This window comes from Alligator mississippiensis, chromosome 1 (assembly GCF_030867095.1).
Source record: "Alligator mississippiensis isolate rAllMis1 chromosome 1, rAllMis1, whole genome shotgun sequence".
In the NCBI taxonomy this organism is placed as follows: domain Eukaryota; kingdom Metazoa; phylum Chordata; order Crocodylia; family Alligatoridae; genus Alligator; species Alligator mississippiensis.
This window is the reverse complement of record NC_081824.1, coordinates 338,227,189-338,238,469: the sequence shown is the minus strand read 5'-3', so window position 1 is coordinate 338,238,469 and position 11,281 is coordinate 338,227,189. Positions and strand designations below refer to the sequence as shown.

General features: G+C 42.9%; 1 protein-coding gene across 2 annotated transcripts in view; it reads left to right on the top strand.

The window, feature by feature from the left end:
* The first annotated feature begins 547 nt into the window (after positions 1–547).
* Positions 548–11,281, top strand: part of PLCXD1 (phosphatidylinositol specific phospholipase C X domain containing 1) — a 34,682-nt gene continuing 23,948 nt past the window's right edge. The window contains exons 1-2 of one of the 2 annotated variants that reach the window (XM_006277450.4): positions 548–595; positions 3,932–4,016. The gene's annotated coding sequence lies outside the window, so the exon portion shown is untranslated. Of the gene's footprint in view, positions 596–3,882; positions 4,017–11,281 lie in introns of those variants that run through there. The other variant, XM_014600462.3, reaches the window with a different exon arrangement.

Here is an 11,281-nt window from a genome sequence, read left to right as displayed (position 1 = left end):
TATAAATTATATGTTTCTGTCAACTCACACCACTTTGCTATATCTGCCGGGTTTGATCCTGTGAGTTCCCAGAGACTTGAGAACCCCCTGTACCTAAACATTTCAAAATCTGAATAATTCCTTTTGGGTATTTCCATTACCTTTTTTTTGTAATCAAGGCCAAATACCTTGAAGTCACCCTGGACTTTTCCTTCTCACAGCTTCCTTGTGTAGAAATCTGTATATGATTATTTCTGCAAATGGTCAGAATTTATCCTTATCTTGACCTTTCCTCTGCTGATGTACTTCTTCTTTGCTTAATAGCTGGCAGATTTTTTTTCTTGTTTTTCCTTCTTTCTTGGATTTCTTAAAACCCTGGGGCCTTACTGTGACCTGACTTATATTGATATAAATCAGGATTTATTCTGCTGACATCGCTAGTGTGGCAGGGCACTGTTTGTGCCTGCCACTTTAAGACCTAAGCCAAGCAGCCAGCAGGTGCCTGATTGCAGCAGCCATTTTAGATTCAGGACTGCCTATATAAGCAGAGCATTTTGCTGCTGGCAGGCAGGCAGTAATATTGTCTGGCTGTCAGTCTTTTTGGAACATCTGGGAGGTAAGGGAGGAGCTGTAGGGGATGGCTAGGAGGCTCATGGTCCTGGGCGTGACCTAAAATTGCACCCTGCCAGGAGTGGGTGGCTTGGTGAGGCTCTCAGTGGCACAGGAGCCCTCAGGAAATGCCAGGCCAGTTACCACCCCAGTGAAAGGTGTGTTGGGGCACCTTAACCCCAGCTCCCACAACCGGACCCACTAGTAGGGTCCAGAGGGCAGACCCCAGAGAGAGAGTGGGGCTAGAGACTCATAGGCCTGATGTAGAGTACCCTCAACTGGTCAATGCTGGAGCCAGGACCAGACTGGTCAAAAAGGCGAGGGGCCCACTGTGAGGGATGCCCAGAGCTGAGGGGCTGGGGTCCCGACTGGCCTTGGAGGTGAGGCCAGAGCCTGTGTGGCCAAAGGTCCCGTGGGGGGACCACACCAGAGAGGGGAAATAGTTTCGGGGAGCTAAGTAGCCTGAATGAGGGCAGAGTAGGCTGCTTGAATGAAGGGATCTTAGAGGGGTCCTGATTGGCGGATTCTGGGGCCCAGTGTGGGGCTGGTGAGAGTAACATCAGTGGATGCCATCTATGAGGCTTGGGCTGCGGTGTAGGGGAGGAACAGAGCTGCAGATAGCGCCCCCTGGCATCAGGGCAAGAAATGGGCAGCCTCCTGCTTAATTAATGACTTAATTAAATGTCATCAAGGTGTGGCGGGTGAGAAGGCGGGTGGTTGGCCCAGAACAGGTGGGTGGGGCATTGGTAGATCAGCCCCGAGAAGGCCCCCTGTTATAGCTAGTAATTCTAGTTTAGGTGAGAGGAGAAGCAAGGCCTCTAATCCTTAAACTTGAAAGCATCTAGACTAGAGACAGTTGGAAATTTTCTGATAGAATGGTTCACCTCTGCTATCTGGAGGTGGGCAGCAATGAAACTGGTAGGAACCATATTCCTTTTAGGCCCCTAACAGACATTTGTTTAATGGTGCAATGCAACCTGATTTGTGATCCCAACAGTTGTGCCTAGGGCTGCCAACTCTGTTTGAATCTATTCTGGGAGATTTCATCACATGATGTAATGACATTAATGAATTTACATCAGGAAGGCAAATGCACATTACTATTACATCTTAAAAACCCACTGGACAACTGTATACATCAGATTCAACATTTAATAATTATTTTAATGAATGCCTTATAATTTCTCTTGGGTGACTCTCAGTAGTCTCATGGAGATTTATCTGTAATTCCTGGAGACGCCAAGGCAATCCTAGAGGGTTGGCAACCCTAGTTGTGCCCCTTGCCTTGCCACACACAAAGATTTTGGGACCATGGATCAGTTCCCAGTTGTACAACTGCTGGTGCAGGGAGCCCAGCATTGGGGATAGGTCCCCAGCTTGGCTTCCTATGAGGTATGTGGAGCCTGGGATCCCACTTTGAGTCTGCAACTGCTGGCAGGGGGAGCCCAGGAGTTTCCTCTGCTCTGCATTTTTAAACCTGCACACCAGGCAGCCTCTTTAGGGGCAGACTGAGATTCTTGTCTGGAAGTATTAGGTAGGGAAGCCCAATGGGCAGGTGTGTGAAAGCCCCAGATGTCAGCAACCAGGATGTCAGCAGCCTCAACCCTAGTTCCTGGCACCTTAGGCTTTTGAAGCACAGTGTGTGCCACCCAGGTGGGCTGCAGTGATTTTAAAAGCCTGGAGCACAGGGACCTGAGATCAGAAATCCTTTCTCCATCTTAGGTTCCCATGTCTCAGGTTTTTAAAGACCTGGAGTTACCCAGTGCTTATCTAGACATTCATCTGAGAGTCAAATCCACACAGGACAGCCATGGGTCTGATGGGTACATGCCACAAATTCCATTTAAGGCTCAGTTCAAAACAGCCAGAGAGGTTCCACATATAATGGAAGCTCTCTGTAGCTGGTTTGCCCTCTTAATGCTCCATAAATTGGGGTGAACTTGTAGCATGTTACAAATTATGCCATGATTAATACATTAATTGTGCCATAATTTTGATGTTTGCCAGGGCCCTCAGACAGCAATTTCTGTAGATTCCAGGAAGTATGTAACTGTTTTTTGAAAACTTGTTTCAGTGCTTTCAAAATAAAAGAAACATGACAAACTGTAGGGTTTCTGTTCTGCTTTTGGCTGTTGAAATACTTACAATACTGAAGAATGGAAATTTCGTTTCCCAGATATCTCTAGCCCAGATTGCTGTAGCCAGATTTGCTCTAAACCTTGGAGATGTGTGTATGTCTTGCACACTCATCACAATAGTAGCTGAAGGGTACATACTTTTCTTCCCAGTCATCTTCCATTATCTTAGCTTTCAAAGTAGTCTTATGATCAACTTAATCTCTGCGTGGTCTCCTCCATCCTGTGTCTCTGATACCATGTTCCTCTGTTTCCTCAAATGCTCACCTCTTCTCTAATGGTTTGTTGTTTTTAACTTCCCCAAATCTGACTCTGCTTTCTGACCCCAGCAGTCTTTCCTGCCCAAGTGCAGGGGGGCTGGGCCCGATGATCTGGTAAGGTCCCTTTCAGCCCCTAACATCTATGAATGTATGGTGGACACTGAACTTCTGCCCCTATAACTGTTAACTTCCCTCACAGTAATTCCACTTTTAAACCCTTTTAAAAGTAAACTTGTCCTTTTTACTTGACTTCATGCTTTTATTAATTTCTCTTCTGTGTATTCAACTTTACCATGTTCTGTGTTTCTGTTCCAAACTTCTCGAACATTTTATTACACATGCTATATGTAAAGTACACTATAAAAAATAAATTGCATTGCATTATAGCAATGAAATCAATGACCCTACATTATCAAAACAGCAGCTGTGTTTTTATACAATGCCAATGTAAATAACAATTTACATCCTGAATGCAGATGGCAAAGAAATTAGAGATGGGAAAATAATTTATTACATCATGTAGTACTTCTCCCTGACATTAAGAATGGAAGGTCTCTGACAAGAAAGAGGGGACTGAATAATAATTGTTATTATGGCCAGTAATAATCAGTTACTTCTTATAGAGCCTTTTTCATCCTTAGACCTCAAAGAACTCTCTAAGGTTTGCTAGAAATCAGTACTTGGTGTGCTACTGTCCCTTCATTCCTTGTTCTTTGTATGCATCTTCATCATGAAGCGGCACAGCTTTAGCTCTCTGAGCATCTGTTTTCACAAATTAGGCAGCTTTATTAGCTCAACTAACTTTTGTTTCCCTCTTCCTTTTTAACTGGATGTCACTTGATCTGAAAGTGGGCGTTGCAGACTTTGACCAATCCGGTGACATTCACTGTGCAGTGCTGGTTTGCTTTTCTTTCCTGCTGTAGCGTGCCAGATGCTTTCTCTTTACAGGGACCTGAACAGAACAGCTGTTAGAAATGCAGAAGCTTTTCCAAAGAGCTGGGAAGCTGAAGAGGAAACTAAACGATTGATAAGAGTAAGTAAAAATAAAAAGAATAGAGTATAAGTCAGTCCTCTGGAAACCTTTAAATAGACCTAAAAGCAATCTGAGTTGGATTTCATTATGTTGAGACTGTTCTAGCTGGTAGATACTTTTGCCTGAGCGGTAAGGGAATTGGCAATTTATAAGTAGCAATTATTTACTTTATTTAAAAAGTTTTAATCTGTGCACTATTGTTTGTGTCTTGGAGGGATTGTTTCACTAAGGATGGGTTTAAGTACTAAATGTAAAATGTCACCAAAGGTTCTCCCACACTAGTGAGATGCTGTGATTTTAATTTTCACCTCTGTGATTTTAGAGAGCAGTGTTCTGTATTTTGTTGTACATTTACATTTTGAGAATTTACCAATGCATTAAAAACAGTTGTTTAAAATATTGATGATGCAGTCAGTTATATCTTCAAATTCTACAAGACCAAAATACTTGCTGAGTTTTAGTATTTATTACTTACACTGTTGTAGCATCTAGCCACTGTCTGCAACTAGAATACCTGCCCATAGACAAGAAATAAGGCATGCAATTTTACTGGTGAGGGTAATGACTATCACAGTGGGCGCATCTACATGTGCACTTTAATATGCCTATTTTACTGCACATTGAAGTGTAATGTAAAAAAAGTGTGATTATGCCAATGCACAGTAAAATAAACTACTGTAGATTAAGTGTCATGTAAACCATGCACACTCATTACTGCTCATTAAGGCAGCCTAATGTTCATTTCTTTAGTACCTCACATTGGAGGTACTAAATTTAATGCATATTAGAAAAAGTGCCTTAATGCATGTGCAGACATGCCCAGTGATTCACTACCAGGGTGAATCAATCCCCTGGAGTGTCTGGAGATCCTTTCAAGCATGCCTTGAGGTGCTGTACAATGTTAGCACTGATAAGTATGCAAACATGATTCACAAGATAAACCTGGAAATTTATGATTTCTATTTGAAAATCATAGAAAATTGGGATTGGAAGGGCTTCTAATGGTGATCTAGTCCAATCCCCTGGCTGAAGCAGGATCGTCCCTATCCAAATCATCTTTTACAAATCCGTTGTCCATCTGTTAACAAAACGGCACAGTCAACCCTGACACAACACAAGACATAACATCCTAGCCTGCCACAGATAAAGCAAGTGCACCATAGCAGCCAATGTCCTGAATCTGTAGTGTTTAAAAAGATTTTGATCTGTTGCGGTTTGTCTCAGTTCTTTCCAATAGAATAACTACGAGATGGCATTTTCTGAGGGATGCTTCAAGTCTGAAAAGTTTGAGAACCACTGGAAAAAAACTTGCTAGGGGTGCTATGGATTCTTCTTCCTCACGTTCTCCCTCTGTGTACTGGGGACAAGAATACTGACTTATCTTATAACGTGCTTTGATATTTGCTGATAAAGAGTGCTAGGTGGTGTTTATTTTATTCTTTAAGGTGAGACTGCATGTTTTAATGAAAGGCAAAAGAGTGTTGTAGAAGAGCTACAGTATAAACAGGAAGTATGGGCTTTGTGGAAATTACCAGATGCGATTCCATGGCTTGTGGTAGGGACTCAGACTGCAAAATCATAACTGGCCTTCTGCTCTTAAAATCTCTGATACTTTTAGAAAGAAATAGTCCCTTGCAAATTCTTGTATGTAAAGGCTCTGGGCCTGCAGGGCGCTGCATCAGGATGGACAGTTCCGTGCAACTGTACATAGTTACATTTGTTTCAGTTGGACTTGGTGACCCATACACAGGAAAGCAGGATCAGGATCTAAAAGGACACACAACAGTGAAAGGGGAGGAGAGGAAGGACGAAATAGCTTCAAATTTTTTTATATCTTCAGGATCAAATTGCCAGCCTTTTTTTTTAAAGAGCTTTAAAGCTAGATTTCCAAAGGTGAGAGAGAGGATGAGCAAGCTGCTTGCAATTTTCCTCAGCACTAGTGTTGTTGCTACAGAAAATGGGTTTAGGGACTGCTTGTTAACTGATGTAAATGGGTAGAATAGTTATGCATTGAATCTAGTTATATTTTATGCCAACTCAGAACTGGCCCCATGAAACTAGTCATGCAGTGGAGAGGGCAGAGTAGTGACATTACATTGTTATTTTGAAATGTAAGTTGTGCAGATCTGTTTTAATTGCTTTACTGGCTAGCAAGGCTTCAAGTTGAGGGGCTGTGCTGTAGCTGTCTGGGAGGGGTGGATGACTGGGTGTGGGAAGAACTTGGACAGGAAACTTGTGGGAGGGGAGGTGTGGAGCCTAAGATGAAGCTTTCCAAAACTAGCTGCCTAAAGTTTAGGTCCACAGTCATAATTTAGATGCCTAAATAAATGACCTGACCTGCAGTGCCACACAGCCGGCAGCTATCATTCACTTTACAGGTAGTCCTTGATTTACTTGTATGCATACCAGCCCAGCTGCTGGCTTCTTTACTTTTCATTCCATCCAGGAAGAGCACACACCAACTGCTGACACTTCCTTAGCCTGACGAAGGGTTTTTGAATCCGAAAGCTTGCTTAATAACTTTTCTCCAACTATTTGGGTTGGTCTAATAAAAGATATCAGATTCACCCAAGGAACCTTGTCTGCCTATGTCCTTTGACCAACACGGCTACAACCTACATCCCTGTCCTTGATTTACAGCATTTCAACATGAGGCAATTCGCACTTGCAGTGATCTGCCATTTACACCCATGTTATTACTTACAGCTCTGGATCCTCGCACTTATGGCACAACAGGGAAATTTACAATGAGAAAAATAGGTCAGGAAAATAAACATCCCTGGATCAGTTTCACAAAAAGCCATCAAATGGCCCTAAGTCTCCCCAAAATTTCCCCAGAGAAGTCCTTCTAAATTCCATGACCCTGATGAAGGTGTTCCTTCACCTTCTGATTAAATAAAATTTAATGTGATTAGTTACTTTATTGCCCTGTTTAATCAATTTATGGACAGTACACTTTAGAAAGCTTTGTACTGTACAGTGTATATCATTTATAGTTGATTTAAATACGGTGTTTATGGTCATTTCTATAAAAAGTTGGGCATCAGGCCCTTGGTCAGGAATGTAACCCTCTATTATAACATTGTTTCTATGGGAAAATCAGATTCGACATTGTTGCAACTTACAGCGCCTTTTCCAGGAACATAACCCACCGTAAGTGCAAGGACTGCCTGGATATGAGGGGGAGAGAACAAGACAATTCTATTTTTACAAATATTTAACATTTCTAAATAGGAACTCAGCCTTACACTCACTACCAGAGCACCACTGGAATGCAACCAACCAGTGAGAGGGAATGGGTAGTCAGCTAATGCACAAAATAGTAGCCGAGGGGAAAAAATGTTCACTAAGGGAATTCTTCTACTGCTGTGGATAGTGCAATGGGATCTTTATTAGCATATCAGTCTTTTACCTTTATCTGGAAGATCTTTACAGTAAATTTGATGGTACTTAGGGTATTTACTTTGGAAGGACCCATATGGGATTTGAACAAGTGCTTCCACGGAGGATAAGACAGGGTGCAGGGGAGGCAGACCCTTAGAGCCCATTAAGCCACTACCTTTATCTTAATACAGTTCAGCTTTCCTTGTAAGGTATGGGGGTGTGAGCCTCAGGTCAAACCTGTGAGCCAGGCAATGCCCCCAAGTTAGCAATGTTCAGTTTGAGAAGATCTCTGGGCAGCTGCAGCATCTCCCAGAGCATCATGGGGACACAATGGAAGTCCATAGTGCCTCAGGCATGACTACTGTTATTACCAACCATACCCACTGGAAATTTCTTAGCTGGCTCGAGAGGTGGTGTGGGAATCCAAGGTCAGGTGGGCATTCATATGGCCCAGTGAAGATGTGAGAGTTGTGTGGCTGTCTCCCATTCTCTCTGCCAGAATGGAGCAGCATTGCCAGACTGGACTTCTATTACACCATCATGGATCCCATATACCCTTTAACAGTGATACGTGTTGCTTCATTCTGGTGCCAGATAGTTAGTGGAGGGATGTTAGCTAGGACTGGTAACCATACAGATTTTGTTGGCTTCAATGTGTCTGTGATCATTCTTATGGTCTAATTCAACTGTGTTTCCACTAAACTGTTGTAATTAGAATTTAACCAAATGGGGACACCTTGTTCATAAACTGAATAGCCCCAAACTGTGAAGTGTTTGTGCATTGACTGTCCATGGGGAGCCTATCAGTTTATTGAGGAAGCAGTTTCTGTTCTTTGTTCAGGAGACAGTTTCTACTTTTATCTTCTCACTTACTTTAATGAGGTGGTATTTGTGAGAGTAGAATTGACTTACCCATAGATACAGTGGCTGTGGATGTTACATCAAACGGTGATCAGGCTGGCTCTGAGCATGGTATGAGAACAAACATGGCAACATGGTCTTGAACTTAGTTTCTGAAAGTTGTCATGGATGATGGTTTTCAGTGGGTGCATCTACACAAGATGCTAGAAGCTCAGTAGACTAATTCTACTGCACAGTAGTGCATCACGGTGAAAGCCATGCTAATGAATTAATTCATAGTAGAATTCATCTATAGTGCATTAGCATCACGTAAAAAAAGGTGCGCTGGCACTACTGAGTAGTAGCACCGATTATGGTGCGTTTAATTAGTATCTGTTATTATGGACACTAAACTTATTGTGCTGTAATTGTGGCACATTAATACATGTGTAGCCATGCCCTGTATTTTGGAAATTAAAGTTAATAAGTCTAAGGAAGTACTATCAGACTACACAAAGTGTGCGGAGATGGAGTTTAGTAGGTTATTAGGGAATGCATTAAACAGTCACTACTAGAAATGAGTCTTTTAGGAGTCCATTCTTTTGGGGCCCTAGGGGCTGGTTTTGTGACTCAGAATTACCTGAATATACTTACTTCAGTTCATCACCACAGCAGACCAAACTCCTGACCTCTTTTACAGTTTTCTTTTCCCCTTAATATCCATACTCATTGTATGTAGTGAGTGCTAGTATTTGGTCACAGGTGCCTTGCATTGTTCAGAAATCTCTTGAAACATCACTCAAAAGCTGTTCTGCCATGGACACAATTCTCTGTAGGGTTGTCTATTCTAGGAGCTTGTAGCTACAGCTCAGGAATAATATTGGGGGGACAGATAATCTTTGTGTGGTTTTGGTATAGCTGTCACTTCAGCATCGTGTTCTTCTGTATGACATTGTACATTAAGATGGACAGCCAGTGTTATTTTTTCTCTCTGAGATATTGGAAGACTTCTAGCAATACTGTAGTAGCTGAAGCCTCCCTTCTTTTCATCAGTCTCAGTGCCTTTTCTGTGTCTTCCTTAAATTAGTTTAAAACTTTAGATTTGGTCAAGGTGTGGTGATTGCTTGTGCTGATTCTCTCCTTGATTGACTCCTTGAACATATTATCTCTATCTGCTTTAGCAAGCCTGCCAGGTATGTGGCAACTGTATTTGGAGAGAACTTCAATTGTTGTGTGTCTGGTGAGCTTTGTGCTGCACTGAACTTCTTGCATCATGACTCCTTGCTATAACTTGACATGTCCACTTCTCTTGGCCTTTATTCAGGCTCCCTAGAATATCATTGGTTATTTCTGGGTCACTAAATCATTTTTACCATTTAGTGAGCTCTGTACATTTTCCATCTAGACATGACAAATAATTAGGGACCTACTGAAATTGCAATTTCGCATTTTTTTTCACTGCAAAAAACCCCCAACTTACCAGCAAGCAGAAAAAAGGGTGGGAAGCCATGCAATCCTGAAGCACAGGGGGGAGAGGAAGGAGGGGAAGGGGGGGAGAGGGAGCAAATTAGAGGCTTGTGACAAAGGCTCAGTCCCTTTGTCCTGAGGGGAGTCACTTTGTCCCTGACGGGAGCCTCTGGAGCCAGTCAGGGAAGCGAGAGGCTTTTGGCACCATCTTTTAAACAGCCACAGGCATGCTGTTATAGCATGCTATAGCCTGAGGAGGATTGAGCATGAACACTGAGACCAAATCCTCCAAGATGGCCAAATACATTTCAGCTCTGGATCATGTAAGGCAGTACCCTGCAGGGACCTTGCATGCAGATGGAGGCAGACTGTTCCGTATTGCCTGCAGTGTGATTCTGGATGTGTTGAGGAAAACCAGTATAGATGGCCACTTAGAGTCTGAGGTGCACGTGAAGAGGAGGGCTGTTGTAGAAGCTGAAGGTCAGAGCAAGAAAAAAGTGACTGTCCTTGCTCTTTAAAAGGACCACAGAAAACAGCTTGGCAAAGTGAGAGGTGGCATTTTCCCTTGTGGAGTCTTATGTGGCAGTGAACATCTCGCTGGAGAAACTTAATTACCCAAAGTTAAGGGACTACCTGAACCAACATGTGCCAAATGCTGCCAGCTTTCCATGTGCTTCACCAAGCTTCAGCAAGACTCTCTCTGCAGTGATTGCTTTGTATGTACAGTCCACAAAGTCTGAGTTGGCAAAGTATGAATCCTTCTCCATTGTGGTCAATGAAGCCACTGACTCTCAAGATAACTACATGCTGTACACTTTATTTGCATCTGGGAGCTGGACAGACTGGGACCGCCTGTTTCAAACAGAGCTGGTCCATCTTGCATTTGTTAATTTTTCTGCTGTCTCAGGCCACAGTGAAGTCAATTGCCAACTATGGCTTAGAATTTAACAAGCTTTCAGCATTCCCATCTGACAACGCCATATACATGTGCAAGGCTTTCTCTGATGTGCTCCAAGAAATGCTGCCCAGAGCAGTTCATATCACCTGCAACATGCACATTCCATCTCTAGTAAGTGATATTTGGCACACACAGATTCCCAAGGTGGATAACCTTGTGTCCTCCTTTAAGATAGTGTTTGGAGGCTATCCAAACTATAAAGTCCTATATAGGGAGTCCTGCACCAGTCAAATTGGGGACTCATGTGCCACTGTGTTGCTGCCACCAGAGCCTGTACTCACCAGGTGGAATTTGTGGTTCAATGTGGTCCATTACCACACCAAACATATGCAGCACTACCAGCAGTTTGAGAGTAAGCAGCTGGAAATCACACCCAGCATACAGTGCATGCTGAAGCTGCACAATCTCTTAAGATGGGACAACAACATTCAAGATCAGGTGATGTTTGTGGCTGAAAATGACACCTGGTTCATGGAGCTCGTAATGTGGTTTGAAGGCCGTGATCCACCATGCACACAAGCTGATATGTTGGGTCAAAGGCAGGGTATCACAAGAACTGTCAAGCTGTCCTTGTGAAAACCAATGGAGATGGGAACTGTTCCAGACAATAGCTGTA